At 58.0% G+C, this 8,596-nt stretch overlaps 1 protein-coding gene and 1 long non-coding RNA gene across 6 annotated transcripts in view; both read left to right on the top strand.

The window, feature by feature from the left end:
* The first annotated feature begins 2,211 nt into the window (after positions 1 to 2,211).
* On the top strand, positions 2,212 to 3,615 carry LOC122192553. Its single transcript, XR_006182639.1, has 3 exons — positions 2,212 to 2,266; positions 2,510 to 2,587; positions 3,593 to 3,615. It is a non-coding gene; the product is annotated as an uncharacterized LOC122192553 (long non-coding RNA).
* A 3,634-nt stretch (positions 3,616 to 7,249) lies between these two features.
* Positions 7,250 to 8,596, top strand: part of KIAA0513 (KIAA0513 ortholog) — a 9,017-nt gene continuing 7,670 nt past the window's right edge. The window contains exon 1 of one of the 5 annotated variants that reach the window (XM_042893126.1): positions 7,250 to 7,411. The gene's annotated coding sequence lies outside the window, so the exon portion shown is untranslated. Of the gene's footprint in view, positions 7,412 to 7,813; positions 8,029 to 8,222; positions 8,349 to 8,596 lie in introns of those variants that run through there. The other 4 variants (XM_042893131.1, XM_042893129.1, XM_042893127.1 and 1 more) reach the window with 4 other exon arrangements.

Here is an 8,596-nt window from a genome sequence, read left to right as displayed (position 1 = left end):
ATCCTTCCAAAGCAACTCACACAGGGGATTGCTTGGGGCCGGGCAGCTCAGCGCCTCGTGGCAAAGAACAAGAGCAGCTTCCACCCAGCTGGGGCAGGCAGGGCCAGCCCTGCTCCAGTTCTCCAGCCCCTGGGGGAGCCAGCAATGGGCTGACAGTCACTGGAGTGGGTGCTGTCACAGCTGGTCGTTGTCCTTCTCCTCTTGGGGCTGTTTGCCTTTGTGACAATGCTCCTTCTTCCTCTTCGGCTTGATTCATAAAACCATTAAGGCTTTATTACCTTAATGAGGACTCAGATTGTTGGTTCCAGAAAGGCGGCTCTCCCTTTTTTAATGCTGCAACCACAGGCCTGAAAAATCAGTTCTCTGACTGCACCTGACTGCAGGTGGCAGCTGGAGCCAGGACAGCATGGATGTGACACAAAGGATGCGCTGGGTCTCACCGTTCCTCTTCCATGCAATGCTTCTGACCTGTTTTCTTCTGGCTGCTGGGAGATGTGTGCTGCCATGGGGGCTGGGGAAAAAGGAAGGACTGTGCCCGTGTTGCTCCTCATCCCAGTGGCTGCTGTGTCCAGGTTCCCCATGTTTGGAGCCACCTAAATGGGGAATTACTCATCTTTCCTCTCCTCTGCATCGCTCCGTGCCGCTGGGAGGACGATGAGTAATTCACTGCGTGTTTGCTCACCCAGCTTCCCAGCAGGGCTTGGCTTTTTTTTCTCATCCTCATCCTTAATGCAAAAGGTTAATTAGTAGCAAGCTCTACACGGCTAATTAAAGACATGTGCGATCTCTCTTCGGCTCTTTGCAGTTGTCAGCCTTTTGCTCTCACACAGCCGTCCCCGCTGACACATTCGTGCGTTAATTAACTTTCTGTGCGTGACCCAGAATGGAGCCGGGAGCGCGGCTGGAGGCCGCAGCGCAACCCCGACCCGGGGGGGGGGGGGGGAGCGGTGGAGCGGGGCTGAATTGCTGCGTGTCCGCAAGGGGGCGCCATAAGACTGCGAACCGCCGCCCGCCCCAAGGGCCGCAGCCTCCGGGATTCGAGCAGCCAGCGATCGGCATCGCAGCACACAAACACCCCGGGTCCGGGCATCCCATAACCGTGTGCTCTTGGGATCTTGCCACCCCCGGGACCTGAATGTTCCAATCCTGAGGCCTTGCACGCCATGGGAAACGAGCGTCTGTTTGCATCTCGCCACCCTGATGTATGTCTACGGCACTGAGGGCATCTGGGGCATCCCCAGGATGAGCTGAACCCTCTGGGCCACCCCTGCTATCCGTTCACTTCTGCACCCTGAGATGTGAGGGTGGGGGCACCTGGGAAGCCCAGCGTGCAGGTTTGCAAACTACCACACCTGGACGACGCTGCTTGGGGCGATGGAGAGCAGCTCTGTGCTAAAGATGACACTTCTGGGAGGAGAAACAAAACACTGACAGCGGAGGTCAAGGAGGTGCTGGGTTTGCTGCCGTCAGCTGCTCTGAATTATTCAATAAGCTTCTCGTTTGCCAGCCTGATGCAGTTCCTTCTCTGCAGCCCCAGTGTGGAGGGGAGATGCCTGATGCTCCGTGTGCTCTGTGCCATCATCCCTTCCCCACCAGCAATCTCAGTCTGTCACTCCGGTACCTGGGGATAACACCTCCCCACTGCAAACATTTCTTGTCGCCTCTGAGCCAAGCAGGCTGCAAGCTGCTCTAAATTTATATCTGGAGTCACTCTCCTCCTTCTCTCCCTTCGTGTCTCACCTCTCTTTGCAGTGCTGTGCTCTGGAGTTGGCTTCTCCCTGTTTTCTCACCTCCTCATCCCTCACCTTGAGGGAGAGGAATCATTTCCCGCAGCTGCCTCTGCTTGCTGCCCCGACCCCATGTCTCTCCATCCCATCCCATTACCCAAACCCTGCCCCTTTCACAGTAACCCCATTACCTGCCCATGTTCACCCACCCACCCCTGCTCTTATCCCATGGGGGTGAGGGGTGACAGCCCACACAGCTCTGCTGTCACCACAACAGTGCTGCTGCTGCCCTGCTCGCATTGCTGCTAATTAAAAACAAACAAGGAGGAGCTGGATGGCAAACATGCTCCTGACCCTGGGGCAGCTGGAGGCAGGTGATGGGGATAAGCAGGTGGCTGTAGGCAGCCTGTGTGGAGCTGAGTGGTGCAGTGCAGTTCAGTTCAGTGCAGTGCAGTTCCCCTCTCCCTCTTTGTTCTTCTCCAATTGCACAGCCTGCAGGGTGCAGCCCGTGCCTTGGGGGAGGATGTTCTGCAGACCAGGTAAGCTGCAGCACTGGATTGCTCCATCATGGCTCTGCCAGCAGAATCCATAGGCTTAAAGGAGAAGAGGAATGGTGCTTCCCGAAATAAGAGTGGGCAATGCGTTGCTGCGGTGCTCCCACACCACCACTGCTTGGGCTGGGAGAGGTGGCAGCACAGTCTGAGGGATCAGCTGTGTCAGCTGGCACTGAGCTGAGCTCGCTCATCCTGCTATTTTCAACACAATGTGCTATTTTCAAACAGACCCCAGAAGCCTGATGGTGCCCCTGGGATGCCAGCATCATCAGTTCTGGCTGCTCCCCAGCACTGTCACAGCCCCAGGTTGGTGCCCACAGACAAAACCTGAGGGCAGGTGTTTCTCTTTACAAGGGTGGATGGTGATGGGACAAGGGAATGGTTTTAAAGTGAGATAGGGGAGGTTTAGGTTGGATATGAGGAGGAAGTTTTTCAGCCAGAGGGTGGTGAGGCACTGGCACAGGTTGCCCAAGGAGGCTGTGGATGCCCCATCCCTGCAGGCATTCAAGGCCAGGCTGGATGTGGCTCTGGGCAGCCTGGGCTGCTGGTTGGCGACCTGCACACAGCAGAGGGTTGGAGCTGGATGAGCATTGTGGTGCTTTACAACCCAGGCCATGCTGTGGTTCTATGATTTTGTGCCCTCTGCACCTTTCTGCACTGCTCTGGGCTGCTGGTGGTGGTGGAGATGCATGCAAGGCGCAGCTCTGCCAGCAAATATGGGATCTGTTGGTGGTGGGGAAGCTGCAAGCAGCACATTCCCACCGCCACGAGGGCCTTTGCTTCCACCTAAAGCACAGCGTGAGTTGGACAGAGGGAGGGACAGCACTGCAGGGCTGTGGCAGGGTCGAAAATAGAAACCTTCACATGAGCACAAGGGAACAGTGCTCCCCCCGAGGCCGGAGCCTTGAGGCGCTGATAAGCAGTTGTTTGCCTGAGCTCTGCAGCAGGCGGATTTTATCTCTTCCTTGTTCCAGCCCTGCGCTTGGCTGCGATCCGACCTCAGGGTTTTGTTCTGTTTCTCTGCTCCTGCGGCAGCTGCAGAGCTCACAAACGTTCAGGGCTGTTCCAGTGCAGCTGGAAGGGTCCCAGAGGGCAAAACCCCACCTCAGGTTGGGATTCCCTGCCCCAAACCCTGCTGCCATCCCACTGCAGGCTCACGTTGCAGGATGCAGATGTCGGGCTGCTTCCAGCTGTTTTACAACAGGGTGACAACAGCTGTGAGCTCTGCTCAGTTGCAGCACCAGCACGGCACTGTGATATTATTTTTGCCTTCATATAAAGCCCTGCAAATCCCTCCTTCGCTGTCGACAGAAGCAGAACGTTCCATTCTCCTGGCTCTGTGGATGGGAAAGTGCTGCTGAGCTGCTGGGTGATGAAGGTTATTAAATGTCAGGGAGAAATAAAGCTGCTCTTTTGTTTAATATTGTTTTTCCTCCCCTGAGCTGGAAGGGGGTGTGCGCTCCGTGCTGTGGCGAAAGGAGAGGATGGAGCAGAGGGCAGAGGGAGGGATGGAGGGCAGAGCCACGGGGGGCAGCGGGGCTGGGTTGTAGGTGAGGAAACGGGTGCTGGAGGATGTCACCTCCCCGATGGCACAGGGGTGGCACGTGGCATTTGGTGGCACGAGGTGTTAATAGCACTGTGATGGCACAGGGGTGGCACCCCGGCTCTGCATCCCCACCTGGGTGGGGAAATGGGTTCTGGAGTTACTTACTTGGTGGCACAGGGGTGGCACGTGGTGTTGGCACCCCTTTGGTGACACAAGGATGGCATTTAGCACTTGGGGGCATGATGTGGAACTCGGGATCTGCATCTCCTTGGTGGCACAAGGGTGGCACAAGGGTGGCACAAGGGTGGCACAAGGGTGGCTCTGTCCTGCAGCTCCCAGCAGCACCCTGCAGCAGGGCTGGCACCTGTGGAGATGGAAAAGAGCTGCTGGCAGCTGCGTCACCACCCGCCCTGTTTGCCTTCTTTCATTCCTTTCTTCAATCCCTCGCTGCAGCATTACATGCTGGCAGAACCAGCCGTGGGGAGGGAGGCTCTGCACGCCTTGGGACACAGGGGATGCTGCTCTGTGCCTGCAGGAAGGAGCAGCTCAGGGATGTGCTTCCAGGTAAAGAGCAAATCCTTGCATGGGGCGCTGGGGGCAGCGCTGGCAGGGCTTTTTTCTTCTTGTTTGGGTGTGGAGCTGGTGAGTTTGGAAGCTTTGAATTCAAAGCCGTAAGGGATGCAGCTCCCTGCTGACGGAGCTATTTCCTGTTTTGCTTTATTTTACGTTGGGTTTCCAACACCGGAGCTCCATCTGCACCTCGTGCCGACGTTGGGCCTCTCCCTATTCCTCAGGGCTGAGAAATGTGTGTGCATTTCATAGACACAGCACACAGGGCATCTCACAGCTGTGGGCATTCGTTGCAGAGCAGAGCTGGGCTTTGTAGGACACATAGCTATGACTTGCTCCACCACCAGCACCTCCCCAATGACACGCAGTGCCCATGGCACGTCCCAGCACTGGGTTTGCACAGCAGAGGTGTATCTTGCTGCTGGGATCCTCCCTGCTGCCGTCACATAGCAGGGTGCTGAACACAGACCTTTGTGCTCTGTGTTTGCTCTTTGTCCATCCCAGCAGGACGGACCCAACTGACGGCACTGTGCACAATTGCAATGCAACCGTGCAAATGCAGCGCGTGCACGGGCCTCCTGCTTTCGTGCACTGTGCTTGCAAGCAGCCAGGCATGATGCAGAATGCAAGCACAGGGCAGCTCAGCCATCTGCAGCCCTGCACGAAGGCAATATAAGCAGCTGCTCTTCCTCCCATGCATAAATTGCAATGCTGCACCGCTGTGCTGCACCCGGCTGCAGGTTGAGCTTCCCAGAAACAAGGAACCAAGAGGATTTTCCCAACTGTTGTGCCAATATAAGGGCGTCGGGCATGGGAGGGTGCAGCTTAGTGCCACTGAATAGATTGGATTAGGAGGGATTTGCAGAGGGGCCCGTCTGGAAGAACGGCTTATGGAGGTGGTTGGAGTGTCACAACGATGCGCGGTGTCGCAACACGGTGCTGCGGTTGTGTTGGGGAGGAGGGCTCTGCTGAGAGGTGCTCGGGGCCCAGGGACAGAAGGGACAGGGGCAGCTCTGTGCTGTGCTCTGGGCTGGGAGAAAGCCAGGGAAGATGCTGCTGGGTGCAACCTACAAACCTGACGCCTTCCTCACCTTGCAAATCTGAGCTGAACCCCTCAGGCTGTGCGTTTTCAGAGGGTGAGCGCCATGCAGCTGCATTGAGCTGGGGGGTATTGGAAATGCAGTATAATGTGTGGTGCAGTGCTGCCCTGTGCTGTTTGCTTTTTGCAGGATTTGGTTCCTAGCTGGGTGCAAACACAATGGCTCCATACAGGTTGCATGCATGCAGGGCCAGCTTTGGGGCATCCTTGGCAGCGCAGGTGCTGTTGGAGCTGGCACATCGTCATGTTCCTCCTATGCTCACTCTGTCCCAGTCTCTGCAGCAGGATTTTGCATCACATCCTCCTGCCCCTGAGACCTTGCCTGCCTTCCGGAGCTGTCACCACCTTCCCCTGCCCAATGCACAGCCCTGCTGCCCTGCATGGTGTTTTGCTTGTGGGCATGGAGCAAAAATTGCCTGATAGCCTCTTCCATGAAAGAGGCACTCCTGAGCTGGGAGGAAAATAGGGCACTTCTGGTGGGTGACAGCCACAGCCACCCCCAGGTCCCTCATCCCCAAAACATGGGGGTGGAGCAGTTGACTGCCCCCAAACCTGAGGGCAGAGCAGTGCTGCAGGCACATAGGATCCCTGCAAGCACCCCAGGGTCTGTGGGTGCCCATGGGATCCCTGCAAGCACCCCAAGGTGTGTGGGTGTCCATGGGATCCCTGCAAGCACCCCAAGGTGTGTGGGCGCCCATGGGATCCCTGCAAGCACCCCAAGGTGTGTGGGTGCCCATGGGATCCCTACAAGCACCCCATGGAAACCAGTGCAGCAGGAGCAGGCGAGTGGAAGGCAGTAAAGCCCTCCTGATGCTGTTATATAAAGAATTCAGGATCTGGGCTGTGTTTTTACATGTCACTTGCAATTCCTGACGTCTGAGTTAATTACAATAATCATCCTCAGCAGACCATCAATTAGTGATGCTCTCGGCTTCCCACTGAGCCTGGATTTTGTCACAGCCACAGCATTTCCCCTATAGGTGGGGGACAGCTGTAGTCCCCCCAAGCATGGGGCCGGGCAGGCTTGAAGCTGCATCCCACTGATGGCCAACATCCCTGCTCCCCTCTGGGGCAGGAGGGATCAATGCCCAACCCCCCAGGAGGGGGTTCTGCTCCCCATAGCATGCAGTGGGTTTGCAGTGCCCATGGGATGCTCTGCCACAGGAGTGTGGGCTCTGCTTTGGGCTTGGGTGGGGTGATGCAGAAGTGGGGGTTCCCCTTCCCGGGGGGGAGAGGGAAGGGGTGGTTAAATGGGACCTTGGGTGTTGTGCAGGCACATAGGGCTTCAAAACCTCCCCATATCCCCCCCGGGTATGTGATGTCCCATTGGGGTGATCCCTCTGTGGGGTCTCACGTTGCTGATGGAGCCCCGTGCCTGTCCCCATCCCCATATCTCACTGTGCTCCCCCCTTCCTCTATCTGGGTTTTTTTTTCTCTTTCCCATTCTCATTGCTGTTTTATTCCCGGAGCAACCACAGGTAACGCAATCAGGGCTCCCAAAATAAACCAAAGGCGGCGGGGGAAAAAAAAAAAAGCTGGGAAAACCCTTTCGGATGAGGAGGGGTTTTGCATCGTACCTCAGCCGGGCTGTGCGAGGAGGGGAAGGGGGGGGGATTGGGAAGGGGGCAGGGAGGGGGTGCAGGCTGCGATCGTGAGCGGGGGGGAGCCGCCAAGCGTGGCGAAATCGCACAAAGGGTTTTTTTCCTTCCTCTTCCTCCCAGCGCCGCAGCTGCTGTGCGCCGTGTGCGTGCCTGCGTGGGCAGCTGGGAGGGGGGGGGGAACGGGACGTGAGCTCCGGAGGGAGGGATCGCGTTGCTGTCGTCCCCGTGCTGTCATCCATCCATCCCTCCATCCATCCATTCATCCCCATTGCCACGAGCCCCGAGCGAAGTGACGTGGTGGCCGCTGGGTGCAGGTAAAGAGCTGGGGGTGTAAAGGTGTGTGTGGGGGGGGAAACGTGGTGGGACCCCCAGGTGAGGGCAGGCCTTTGGTAGGGGCTTCATCCATCCTCTTTTATGGCTGTGTGCTCCGTCACTGCTCTCCTTCAGCTCTGTAGGGTAGGCTCCTCCATTGGCACGACGCATGGGGCTCCTTCTAAAGGCTGCCGTGCGGGGCTGAGGGATAAAGGTGGGGGGATAAAAGTGGGGGGACGGCCAAGTTGAGAGCTGGGCTGCAGCCTCTCCAGCCCTCGTGCTCTGTGGTGGATCCAACTGGCATGCACTGAGTGCGGGAGGTCTCAGCCCCGCACTGACCATGGCAGTGTTTCACATCGCAGCACCTGGGGGGAGGAATAACGAGCCAAACGGCCACAGCTTGCTTTTGTTACGCTGTGAGGGTTGGGAGATCCCAGCACAGGGGCCAGGAATGGGGCATGCGGAGTCAGCAAGGACACGGCTGGGTTAAACCCGGATAGAACGGAGCGTGTCTCCGCTGCCGGCGCAGGGACAAGGACATTGGGAGCAGCTCTTGTCGTTCCCAGCTCTGTGTAAGGCAGGAGGTTGGCGTGTGCTGAAAGACGCTCCAGGAGGAGAGGTAGGGGTGGGACGCCCAGCTTGGTGGGGTTGCTGTGTTAGATGGAGGTGAGCGTCCTGCTGTTTGCTCGGAGCTGCAGGGGCGGGGGGGGGGGGAGTGAATGGGGACAGGACCGACCAGTTCCCACGGAGCAAACAGGCCGTTCCCTGCAGTGCACGCAGCAACCCTTTGGCAGGAGCACAGCTTTGTGCCCGCTGTGCTTTTGTGCACCTTTGAGACGCCCCGTGCAGAGCAATGCAAGCTGAGAGCCGGGAGCTGAGAGCAGAACGGACGGCTGCAGCGCGGAGCAATGCCAGGGCTGAGCAATGCACGGCCAGAAGGTTTCATTCTGCCTTTCCCAGAGGAGCAGGGAGATGGGCTGGGTCTCCTTGGGGGCTGTTGAGCCTCTGGGTGCTCACAGGGCAGAGAGCACAGCAATGCAGCCTTGCAGCCCTGAGCACGTGGGGATTGCTGTGGTCCTGTGGCACAGCGTGCAGTGATGGGGAGGCATGGCCAGGGGTGGGCAACAGCTCAGAACAGCTCACAGGGGGTTGGGGCTGCCTGGGGGGGGGGGGGGGGGGGGGGCGGG

The sequence above is a fragment of the Lagopus leucura genome, unplaced genomic scaffold (assembly GCF_019238085.1).
Source record: "Lagopus leucura isolate 7727_CA_CO unplaced genomic scaffold, USGS_WTPT01 108-8_obj-0_obj, whole genome shotgun sequence".
Lineage (NCBI taxonomy): Eukaryota > Metazoa > Chordata > Aves > Galliformes > Phasianidae > Lagopus > Lagopus leucura.
Note: the sequence above shows the minus strand (reverse complement) of the source record. Positions and strands in the feature narration are given on the sequence as shown.